Source organism: Passer domesticus, chromosome Z (assembly GCF_036417665.1).
Source record: "Passer domesticus isolate bPasDom1 chromosome Z, bPasDom1.hap1, whole genome shotgun sequence".
NCBI lineage: Eukaryota > Metazoa > Chordata > Aves > Passeriformes > Passeridae > Passer > Passer domesticus.
In genome coordinates, this window is record NC_087512.1 from 30,044,521 (window position 1) to 30,057,397 (window position 12,877).

At 35.5% G+C, this 12,877-nt stretch overlaps 1 long non-coding RNA gene across 2 annotated transcripts in view; it reads left to right on the plus strand.

The window, feature by feature from the left end:
• Nucleotides 1–1,703: 1,703 nt before the first annotated feature.
• Nucleotides 1,704–12,877, plus strand: part of LOC135291104 (uncharacterized) — a 30,459-nt gene continuing 19,285 nt past the window's right edge. For both annotated transcript variants that reach the window (XR_010353968.1, XR_010353969.1), the window contains exon 1: nucleotides 1,704–1,902. This is a non-coding gene — a long non-coding RNA (uncharacterized LOC135291104). The remainder of the gene's footprint in view (nucleotides 1,903–12,877) is intronic.

The window sequence follows — 12,877 nt, forward strand, 5'->3', positions numbered from 1 at the left end:
AGAAACAATGTTTATCACTAGATTATTTTTTCTACTATGGAGAACAGTTGTTTACAAGTTCTTTTTTTAGTCTGAGTGCAGTAATTGTGCTCTTGGCTGCTCTGAGAACATACTTGATGATTCTTAAATCATAACCTGACTTTTGCCTCAGTGAATATAGAATTTTTTTCAATTTCCCCATTGAAGATGCTTTTATTTTTCACTAGATACCTAGTGAATACCACATCCAGAGGAACATTTGTGATCCAACATTTTTGGAATATCACAAAACAGAGAGCGAGAATCTGTGTTAATCATAACGTGCAAGCTGCCACTCCCTGTTCTTGTCTTCCAGGCTTTTTTCTTTCAGACATTTGGTACCTATGCGTTCAGCTGTCATCAAGTCTGAAAGGAAGATGGTGGACATGGTTATATCTGGCAGTGACATGTTCCTTAGCTGGCAGATGAGGCAGTTTGCTGACTACCTGAATTAGGCCTGGGTAGCTTAGCACATTTCAAAAGAGACAGTTTTACTGAAAGTGACACACAGCTTATGGACCCAGATCTGTAAACATAATTGCCTTTGCTGTGTGCTTCTATGTGAGAATTGCTAGGTGTCTGATGAACAAAGCTGAGCAGGACTTGCAAGTCTTTAATATCAGCTAAGTTAATGTAGATATTAAATATAGTAAGTGGAAAATAAATCAGACCTTACTATCAAATATTCTGACACTATTCACAGTCCTAACTAATACACACTGAATTCTGTACAGACTTTCTTGGAAGCCTTGACCCTAAACTTCAATGTATTCTGCCTATGAGCCACTGGGCTCTTATATTATCTCCTTTTCCATGCCTAAGTCTTCTGTACTTAAATAGCCCAATTCAAATAAACATTCTATAGAAGCCGTAAGTTTTTATGTACCCTCAGCCTCACTTGGAGGCCCACTTTCCTTCTTTTTTTCTCCAGGAAGAAAGAAAATGTGGGTGGCAAAGTGAAATCCAGATGTTCACCTGTTTTATTTTCGAAACCAGAGAATATGTGCTCTTTTTTTTTTTCTTAGAATCCCAGTTAACATTATAAATATCTTCAAAATGTGAAATTTTAAAACATAGTACTTTGAAGTCTAGCCTACTCACAAAAAACCCCAACCTTAATGTGAATTTCCAAACAAAATTCTTCATTAATATTATGAATGCAAATGATTTGACTGCATAGAATGATAACTCTGTCAAGGTGTTCAATGAAGGTATCATATAAGAAAGAAAAGAACGTATCTGCAGGATGGCATTGCTGATAAAGTCTAGATTTTTTTCAAATGAAATTAATTCAGTCTTCTTTAGACCTGAGATACATTCTAAGAAGAATGAAGTGCCATTAAAACAGTTTTAAATGCATCCCAGGAATTTTTTGCATGTTCTATTTCAAACATATAGTTCATTATTATTGGATAAAAAATTGTCTTCTGGCAACTGCAGACAGGGATTACACTAGTATTAGCATATGCTTTCCATAAAACATGACTGGAAATGGGAAGGGCTGGACATGTGCAGAAGTGAAGGAAATCATAATGAAGCTGAACTAGTTGAAAAAGAAAAAAATTATCAGGAAAAAAAAATAAATAGCATTTCAAATAGCCTCGGTAGTCATAGAGACTTAGCTGTTCTATAGAATAGAGTATATCTGCTTCCAGTTTTAATACATTTTCACTTTGTAAGGCATTGTGTTATATAATGTGGTTTGGCAAAATTATAATCCACTAAATTTTACCGTTTCTTTTCATTTTCAAATATCATGTTCTATTATTATATTTCCTTCTATTTCACCAAATATAACCTGAAATATTCCAGGAAAATATTCACATGCTGCAGGTGTGGATGTGAAATCAATGTTTTTTTAAGGATTGACAGCTTGTATTAAAGGTCTGTATTTTGTCTGTTTTTCACTTTAATGTTTGATAAACAGGGTTTGGGAGTGGTTTTTGGTGTTGGTTATTTATTTTTATTTTTTGTGTGTCTCTGTTGTTTTCCATGGCAGCAGAAAGAATGGCCTTCCATTCTGTGACTACCAGGTTAATGTGAAATTATTATAGTGATCTTATGACAATTTTTCCCTGTTTGAAAAACTGTGTCATTTCTACCACAGTTCATCTTCCAAAATTAACATTGTGTATTTATGTTTTGTGATCTTGTCAGGATCTGTGGGATTTCTCCTTGTGCACTTCAAGCAGGCATGCATGAATAGACATGAGCTTTCTATTTTTATTTTACTAATGGTGCCTTAAAATTCCATTTTGACAGCTTTGCTTTTTCTTTGGGTTTTTTATTCAAGTATTTTAAGCAAAAAGTAAAACTTTCTGTTACTTATCTGACAACAGCAGCCTTCCCCCCTCTGTGAAATGATGTGGTTATTTATTGCTGGTTTTGCACTGATACATGCTGTTTTCAGCCATGGACTGCCTGGGTAATAGAGCTGCCTAATCACTACCACTAAAGCTGAATATTTCATGCAGAAAGCAAGTCCTTTCTCAGATGGAAGGAAAAGAAGATGGTTATTTAAATTTTAGTCACAAGGAAGTTATTATGAGCAAGTCTTTGGCTTAAAAACCTGAGTGAAATCAGTTTAAAATAATGAAATGAACATCAATTTCATGCAATTTCAGACAAATTTATCTAGTCTTTTGGGCAGATACCAAATTGCAAATTCCTGTCCACTCTGCTGTCTTTTCCACAGTCTCTTACCTTGGATTCTTTTAATCTCAAAATAAATGGTGTGTTCTGTAAGTTGTATTTATTATGTATAGTGCTTTAGAAATTTTCGTAGACCTCAAACTGAGTTTCCCCTTGTAAAAAGATCTGTTTGATGTGATGCATAATAGTAAACATCTGGAATATGGAGACTAGAAATGTTGCAGAAATTATATTGTGCATGTAAAATGAAGGACAAGTAATCAAAAAATCTTTCCTAATATTTCAAAAATCTAGCAGCATGGTTCCAATCTTCTGCATTAAAGTGTTAATAGAAAGATAAGAGTGCACATTTCTGTGTGTCCAATGTGTTCAGCTGTATTAAGATCTGCAGGCTCTAGAGAGAGGTAAAACATACACACTTCTGTTCATTCTGAAAAAATCTGAGAACAGCTGAGTTATTTTTGTGGGCAGAAACGGAGCAATTATTGCACCAAATCTTAATATCTAAACTCACCCTATCTTAGAGTGATTTTTATCTGGAAAAAGCTCTACTTATAAAATCTCAGCAAAACTTTCAAGATTTAACTCTTTGAATTGGCAAGTATATGAGAAAAGAAAATTAAAAATAAAGGAGTTCTCCTTCAGTAGTTTTTAAATAATTAATTTCTCAAATAGTTTTGCAGCATAGAAATAAAATTGATATTTCTTAATTATTTGGACTTATTAATATTTGGCAATGAATTAAGAAAATATATTATTTCCTAATATATAATATACTGGGTTTGTGCCCATTTTTTATAATGATTATGACAGTAAGTCTTCTAAGCTGTGGAGAAATTACTCTGCAGATTTTATGGTTTAGACCCATATACTTCCAGAACTTATTATTTCCCAGTACCTTCAAATTCAGTTAATTGTCTATGCTTTATGAACACCAGACCTTAACTTTTTAGTGGGACATATGTTACCAGGAAGACTTTGAGAAGTGTTTATCTGTTTTGTTTTATGTAATGTTATTTCAAAATGCTTACATTGAGAAGAAATCAGAAACTGTAAATAGTTAGCAATCATTGGACTTGGAAATTCTTGTTGCTTGGCAAGTAGGTAATGTCTATAACTATCCAAAAGAAAAAATATCATCAAATTGCTGAGTGTTTGTACCCCACCATCTGACACGATCTGTCCTAAAGACGTGATTCGTGAAGGTTCTTTTTCACTGATCTCAGGGTGCAAAAACTGACACGACAAGGGGATTTTGCAGTAAAATCAAAACAGATATACTTTTATTGAATAGCCACAGCAAAGATGCGTTAGAGAGAAAGGGAATGAAGAAAAGGGAAAGAATAAGGAAAAGAAAAGAAGAGAGGAAAAACAAGGAGGTATATAGCTACCAGATGTGCGGATGACAAAGTCCCTCGAAGTCTGGTCGACGAAGAGCCTGTTGTCTTCACGTCAGGGGAGATCTCAAGGGTATCAGTCAGCTCTAACCTTTTTTATAGTCCTTTTGAAATGGGGGAAGGGGACACATTTCAAAATAGTCTATTGAGAAAGGGTACAAAGAGTCCATCAATAGTCCATCAGGAGCAGGTGTCGTCAGCAGCAGATGTTGTAGGCAAGAACCATTGTCTTCTCAGTCCAGTGGTCGCTTGCAAAACTTACTTCGGTCCCCACGCACGCCTTCCCTCACCCTATGGTAGGGATTTTTCCCTCTTTTGGGAAAAAGAGGGGAGCTTTTCCATGTAGGGGTCGCATGTCTCAGTCCTTGATGGGAGAACCTTCTCCCATCTCAGTCCATCTGCCATGGTGGTTGATGTACGGTGAATGGAGGGTCTTTTAGTGGTGACCTCTGAGAAGGTCATTCCAGAGAGAAAGTCCAGCCAAGTCAGAAGGGTGGAGAAATTCCAGCACTAGCGTTGCTAGGTGATGCAGGTGAAGGAGAGCACACTGCCCCTTCTTGGGGTGCAGTGTTCCATGAGTTGAGCAAACACACCCGTAGGCAATAATCTGGCTTGGTGGACCAAGATATTGGTCCAGACCTGGATTTTCAGAACAGGATCTTTTCCTTTCCCCGGTGGTCTTGGCTTTCATGATGATCGAGAGGCAAAAAATGAGGGAGGTTTCGGACAGACACTCACACCATCTTGAAAAACTTTCTTGAAAGACAGGCTTAAGGCTCCCTAATTACTCTGTTGCTGCTCCTGATCTCTTGCCCAGCCAAGTCCTACAGCAGATCTTAGTCAAACAAAACTCTGGCTGTAACTGTGGTGGCAGGATCATTCAAAGGCTTCCATGGTTGCTCAGAGTTGAGGAGGCAACTAATCAAGTGGGCATGTATCACTTCAAGCCACATCTGTCCCAAGATAAGTCTGTCATTGAAAAGAGATTTAATTAATGGACCCTAAAAATTCCTAATACTCCACGTCTAGATATTTACACCCTTATGAAAGACTTCTTTCCTCTCTCTGAATAACTCAGAGACCCTTGGAGCTTCATTATGATCACCACTTCCCTACAGTTAATCTCATCCTGAGCAGGGAATAAATAAAACAACATCTGATTAAAGAAACTGATAATTAAATGTTAATCACTGCAAATTCCCAGCACAAGTACAGTGCCCAGGGAAAGAAAAAGTTGCAATCTGAATGCAAAAAGTTCTTGTTTAAGGATGTACAGGAAACAAAGTTAAGAACTGAAACAAGGATAGAAAATAGTTAATACAAATATTCCTGCCAAATGTTTACTTTTCTGAATCAATCTTTAGATGCCTGTATACTACCTCTGTTTTACAAGAATTTATGGAATTTCCAAGGATGAATATAAGCCATTTTATTGAGTCTTTTTTTTGTTCATATGCAGTAAAACTTGGCCCTACGGCTATGCAAAATGTTTACATTGTTGAAGAGATGTAGTCTTAGGAAAGGGGAGGACAAGGAAGAGACTGATTCATGGTGCTGATATTCATTGAAATGAATATCTGCAGTGTCATTACACACAGCAGTATGTTTCATTGCTATAGTCTGTTGTTTCTCCAGCATATTTCAGATCCTTAAATTTTCTTTGAAGAAACATTTCCCTCAAGTGTGGAGCCTTGACCTTTCATGGGTTGATCAATGATCACATATTAGTAAAAGTAAGACTTATGCAGACTAAAAGTAGTGAAATCAAGTACTCAAGATGCACAAAGGGGATCTGATACCTTGTAAGGTGAATTTAATCAGCAGGAAAATTACCTATGTATGCTTTTTCTGACAGAAATTACTGATCTAAAAAGTAGAATTTGTGTCTCCTGGCTGGTCCTCTGAGCTTTCTGAGTTCATGTCAAAGGTCAGAAGCTGAGTTTCACTGTACAAGTATTTTCTAGGAGCAATGCTGGACGATATACACTGTAATGGTGCTGAATACTACTGGTGAGCAGAGGGGTACATCCCTTATTCATAGGCAAAACTTTACCTTCCTGCTGGACAGCCTCTCACCACTTCTGCCACACTCTTGAGTTTCTGGATGAGTGATGCAGGGCTTGCAATCAGGAACTGGAAAGGAGTTTGAGGAAGTTTATCTGTCTGCTTTCTTGTCAGACACATCTTGGCACATGAGGTAAAATGTGTAACAGTGTGAAGCTGTCTGGCGGATGCTCGAACTTTCCAGGCAGAGTGCCCGAGCTCAGCTATTGTTGGAAGTGCTTTCATGTGAAAAAAAAAAGCAAGCCTGAGAAGAGTCACCAGCACCTACTCCAATAAACTTTTCTTGCACCTTATGTCCCTAAGAAGGAAGGTGAGTAAGTGTGTGGCTGGTTGTAGCAAAGGCTACCCTTTCTATAATTTCTTGCAAGGGTAGGATGCTGCTCTACTGTGAAGAGACCCTGAAGACACTTAGCCATGCAATATGAAATCCATTGAAAAAAACAGTGCAAACTAATCTATTCAGTGCTGGTACTCTCACCAACTCAGTGAAAAAACAGAAGGCTTTTTAAAGATAAACTTCTGCAGTTGATGGTGCTATGGATATTTGTTAAATATTCAGTCTACAGAAAATTATTCTCCTTTCAAAACCAAACAAAAAAACAACCAAACAAGCAAGCAGACAAGAAACTTAACAGTCATCTCTTTCTTTGTTGAATATGTCAGAAAAAAATAAAAGAAAAAAAGATATTCACCAAAGCATACATATATGGTGAACATTTATGTTAAGCTAGCTTTACTAGTTACTGTTACTTTATTTAGAGTAATGTTTCCTTGGCCAAATAGGTCTCTTGTCTCTTTTAGTATTCTTGTTTTCTTGATTTTTTCTTGGCTCCAGTTTGGAAATTGTTTGTAGCTTCTTAATTGCAAAGCCTACCAGAGAGAGAGATCAGAGGAACACAGGATTTGCCAAATGTGAAGAATGTCCTGCCTCAGGGAATGGCCAATACCTGATTTGTCAGAGGAAGGCCAAAAAGCCTATAAACACATTCAGTCAGTCATGTAAGAGATCCCAACAGACAAATGCCTGGAAGCCTAGCTCTAAGTACATGACCTTACTTGAGCATAATTCTACAAATGTTATCACACCCTTGCACTCTCCTGTCATCCTTTTCCCACCAGTCAAATGTATTCTTTCCTGTGTAGACAAGTGGAAAGTGTGAAGCTCAGACTTCATCTACCTTAGGATCTGATCCAAATGTCGGAACAGAAGAGTAGGGTTTCTTTTGCAGCAAATGAAGATGGATGTGCTCTGCCCTCTTTACTGAGCTGAGAGGAACTCCACTGAGGCATGGAGATCAGTCTGTTCTGGCAACTGTGCCCTCTGTCAAGGTGAGACAACACTCTTCCCTTCAGCTTCTCACCTAAGTCATTATTTATATTTACACAGTTGTACACAATTGTATAGCCCACAATGTACCACATTTCATACCAACCCCACAAATCTCTTGTGCATTCATTGTCAAAATATCTCTACCTTTGCTGTTGCTACAGACTGATGTCTTGCTGATATATTAAAACACTATGTGACCCAGTTCCTTACATTTTTCCTCCATCTGTAAAGTGGAGTCAGTAACATCTTCAGCAAAATATTTTCATGCATTTTAATTTTTTACAAAAAAATGTTTAATGTCTGAAAATGCATTTGGTTTCTGGAGTTCAAAACATATGACAAACTTAATTTTACTTTTATGGTATTGATGCTGAAGTTTGATTCAATGATATCCTCATAACTGTCTCAGTCATCTTAGTTTGGAAGCCAAACAGCTAGAGTATAAGCCTAAGAAAACCCTTTTTCCGCATTGATGCACTGTTTATATAATGAGTAATAGCTTCTGTGGCTTGGCTGGAAGAAATTAAGAAAGCAATAAAAATGTCAAACAAAGTTGTAATGAATTTAGAAATAATCACTTATAATTTAGAGTTCATAATCCCAAAGTGTTATTTCTTCATTTGATAGGCTTAGGTCATTATAAAGAATGTGCTCCTTCTTGCATCTGAAACTACATAGAAAGGGACAGTAGTTTATGGCTGCTATATACTTGATGAGATATTAAAATTTTGCAGCATAGCAAAAGATGGAGGAAGGGGGCAAGGGGAAATAATTTGAAGGTTGTATTTCCCTGGCCTTTTGTGGTTATTGTTCTAAGCAAATAAGCATGAGTGGTTTTTGTTTTTTGGGTTTTTGTTTGGGTTTTTTTGTTTGTTTTCTTTCTTTTTTTTCTTTTTTTTTTTTTTTGTTGAGTTTTTTGGGTTTTTTTTCCTTTTTTGTTTTTGTTTTTAGTTTGTTTGTTTCTTCACTTTTTGATGTTTTTTTTTTGTTTTTTTTTTTTACCTTTTAAAGTTTTAATAGCTTGCTTTATGTGCCTGTGTGTGTTTTGTACATAATTAACTTTGAGAATGTTATAGAAGATGCAATGAAATTATTTTAAAACTTCAGTTCACATAGACCTCTGTGTGAGTTGCTAACAAGGAAAAGGACACATTATGTACCTTCTTATACATTCAGTATGAGAATAAAGACTTCAGAAGTCAGCCCTTCCCTTATATTACTTTTTGCATCCTATCTCTTATCTCTTTTCCACCAAAGCAAAATGATAATAGCCCTTTCTCTTTTACCCTTCTCTTCAACAATTTTTTTGTCTTTGCTAAATCTCAGGGTATGTTTCAGCATTCACAAATTTTCAATATTGTGTCAAACAGAACAAAACAAAGTCTTATGACCCAGCAGGAAACATGTTTTTCAGCTAATCATATATTGTGAATGTCATTCAGGTGCTTCCATTAATGTGTAGCTGCCAAGTGTACTGTTTCTGTCACAATTACAGAGAGTAATATTGTCAGGAATGATTATTAGGTTTCTTTTAGTTTAAAATGTTTCTGTGTTGTAAGTATTTTGTCACTTCATAGTTGATGTATATCTTTGGAATTAATTGGATATTCTCTGCTGGAAGATAATGACACTTTTTAAATTTTAGTCACTTTATGTCCATGAGTTTTGTCCTCCCCTCTTCTCTCCAGCCCCACCTTAATGAGCCTTCTGCTGTAGCTCTCCATCAGTGTCTTTTTAGAAAGGCTGGGGCTGATGCAGACTGTTGTTTTATGAAGACTTCATGTAGATATTGAATGGAAGTCTTCAAAAATATGTGTGCAAAATCCTGTGATGCTGTTACATTCTACAGACTGAACCTTCAGTGACTCTTAGGAGAGTAGCTTTTTTATTATGTCCTTAGGACAAGTTCCCACATGGGCAATCCAGTTAACTCCACAGGCTAGTTATGAACTTGGGAAAGATTTATTTAAGTTTTGCTTTTGCAAAGTTCTGATTGTTCAACATAATAAAATACAGATGAACCTGTGCAAAGCAATTCTCTTGCCTGATTATCAGGTACTAAAAAGTCATCTGGTACTTCCTTCATAAAAAAAAAAAAAAAAAACCCAGATGATTTTAGCAGTAGCTACAGATAGTCTTGGGTAACTCCACTTCTACCAATCATGTAATTGCAGGATTTTCAGCAGAGGAATCCTAGGAATCCTAGGAAATCTTTTCTAAGGATTAGGTGCCTGACTGTGACATCACTGCTTGAAACCCTAATTTAGGTTGTCCTCAGGCCAGCTATGAAGCACTTCTTTCAGAACCTGCTCCAATAATTTTTCTGTGGTTTACTGAAGCTTAACTTCCATTACCATTAAAAACTGTGTTCATTTTTCCCCTGTAAGTCACAGCAATTTTATTTTTATAATCTTCCTAAATCCTGTCTCTAAACTTTAAGTCAGTCCAGGATGATGCTCTGCAAAAGAAAGCAAGCAAACCATGCCGTTCTCATCTGTGGTTTTGCATTGTCTTCTTCTAGTTATCTGAGGTATTTTTAAGTATTATCCTTATGCCTATCCTATGCAAGCCACTACAGCCACCTTTTATTTCTCTTTGAAGGTCAATTATTTTTCCTGCTAGGCAATGAATCTGTGCTACTGGGGACATTTTTTGTGTGTGTGTTTAAGTCTACTTGGCTGAGGAAACTCAGTGAAATACAGACTGGGCTTAACTGATCTTGTTTCAGACGCCACCATAAAAATCTTCTCCAAGCATCTTCCCCGACTTTCTGAAAACAGCTTTTGTTATGCATGCTGATGTCCTTGTCTGTCAGTTTTCAACTTCTGGGGTTTTTTCACCATATCTGCTGAGCTTCTTGGCACATTCCTTTTCCTTAATGCTTCCCTTAATACACCTATGTCCCAATCTCTGCTGAGCCTTGTAGATTTTGCATGCTTCCACTTTAGTGGAAATTACTCAAAAGACTCACTTTTCTATTGCAGTGATGGGCTGCAAACTTGATATATGCCAAATTCCATCAGATACCACAAATGAATTTTGGGGAGATTTTACCTTAAAAACAAAAGGCAGCAACACTAAATTTAAGCAAATGACTTGAATGAAATTTCCTTGGAATATCTGTTCTGCCAATTCAAACACAATGTTTTCAAATCTTAGGGATTAAGACATCCCAGGATATCAAATACTGCTGGTACATACAAATGTAAGAAAGACTCCCCCTAGGAGTTGGGTTCATGCATGTAGAAAATTATTAGGAACAATAAGGACATACAGAAGGACATTCATTTATTATGAATAAACAGGTTTATTATGAATAGATCATGTAAATTTAAGTTCAAGGCTTTAGTTTTATGCAATGTTGAGATTCAAATTTAATCTGAAATCTATGAGCTGCTGCAAATCTCATCTGTTGGTTAGGTTAAAAATCCCTCAAGAACTGAGAAAAACAGCCTTTGCAGAGCATGGTTAGGCTATCAAGAATGTCTTCTATACATATATTTTAAATTTACTTTCCTCTTTAGCTTATGGCTAGCAGAGTTGTGTCCCTTATTCAGCAGGGACTTTATCCATTAAAGTGACATTGTTCATTAGAAAGCTGATGAATCAACCCCAGAGAGTCACATTTAGGTAAGTACTCACTGAACTCAATAAAAAATGTATGAGATGAAGACCTCTATTTATACTTTTCATTATTTAAGGAATATACAAATACGTTTTATTTCAATTCACTCTAAACAAATTTCAGAATATTATATAATAATGTATACAGATTCAAATTAAAAAGAGATTTCATCACCCACAAAGTAAAGGAATATTTGATAAAATGTTTGCAAAAACCCCTACTATTATGTTAATATAAGCAAGGTTTATTTTAATAGCATAAATATAAGCAGGGTTTATTTTAATAACTTTGTATATATATATATACACACATACATATATATGGAGTTAAAGTTATCTTCAGCATGATTAAGGATAAATTTTGGTGGTAAACTAGAAAAATTGACCTAACCTGAGAAATGAATAACACTTAAAATTCCTCAAAGAGTCTTTTAACTCATATTTAGGAGGCAGTTATTGTGAGTAATTATAAGTTAATTAAATATTGATTATTACAAGAGTCTCTCATTTAAAAGGTAAAGCTGTAAGATAAACTGTGTTACTTTATCATTTAAATTTACAGTGGTAATAAATGTGCAATGACACTTCATTGTTATTAAGTAGGATTTGTCTCATTATTCAGCTCTAAACATTAAACATGCTAGATATTGTTAAGCATTGGAGAAACTGTCCTAAGCATCTACTATAACTAGATATAGTACTCTTCCTGAACATTCAGAGCATTTCTTTCAAATTTGATGATGCTAGGATGTTTATTACCAACTGATTAATTACATCATATTAATAATCCCAACCTATTTTAATTTCACAGGCACGACATCTTGATTTATCTTCAATATTTCCTCCGGATCCTGAAGTCAGAAGTTTTTTTCCTAACAATCAATCAGTAGTAAAATACTATATATCAGGTAGAAATATTTACTATTAAGCGCTGTGAGTTAGTTTTTAGAACCACAGAGTAAACTGTTAAATTTTCTATCATTTGTTCAACAGCCAAGCAGGACAAACTTTTTTAAGCTATAGATTAAGCCACTGGATATTTTTACCGCTTTTTGTTTTGGTGGAGGGTCTACAATATATTTGCAATGAAAGATGATGGAAAACACCTGCTTTCCTAATATATTTCTTGAAGCATTGTTCCACATCTTTCTTTGTGCAATGTATTTCTGTCAGTTTTCTGCCTATCTGGATCTATTTATATCTGGATCTATCTGGATCATCAATAGATTCCAGCTGTAGTTTAAGGCAGCAAATTATATTTTTTTTCCACAGGTAAAATGGCGAAATCAAAGCACAAAAAAAAAAGTAATCCCAAGACATGAGTAATTTTAGCAAGAAACATAGACTAAGAACATGAAACTACAGACTTTGGATGAACTAGATTAGTCTCATTCATAAAAAACCAAAACACAGAATAAAGAAGAAGCAGACAAAAGTAACTGAACTAAATGCAGTTTCCCTAAAAATATGATGTAAAGATATAGCTGTATTTACTTACAAATCATGTGACTTAAAGCTGTGTAAGACCATAGATGTCTGATTTGGTATGAAATCTGTAGATAATTATTTTTCTATCTTACCAGTCATTTCTAAGGTCAAGGGGATGAGAAACACAAAGAAGACATTGAAAAGGGCATGTAGGGAGGATACTTGCTTTAGATTCTATTAAGAACAGACTAGAAACTTCCAAAAATAACACTGGGGAATTTTTAAGTTTTATTGACAGAAATAACCAATATCAGGTTCAGTGTAATATTCCAATACCTGTTTCAGACATGTCAGAATCAAAAAT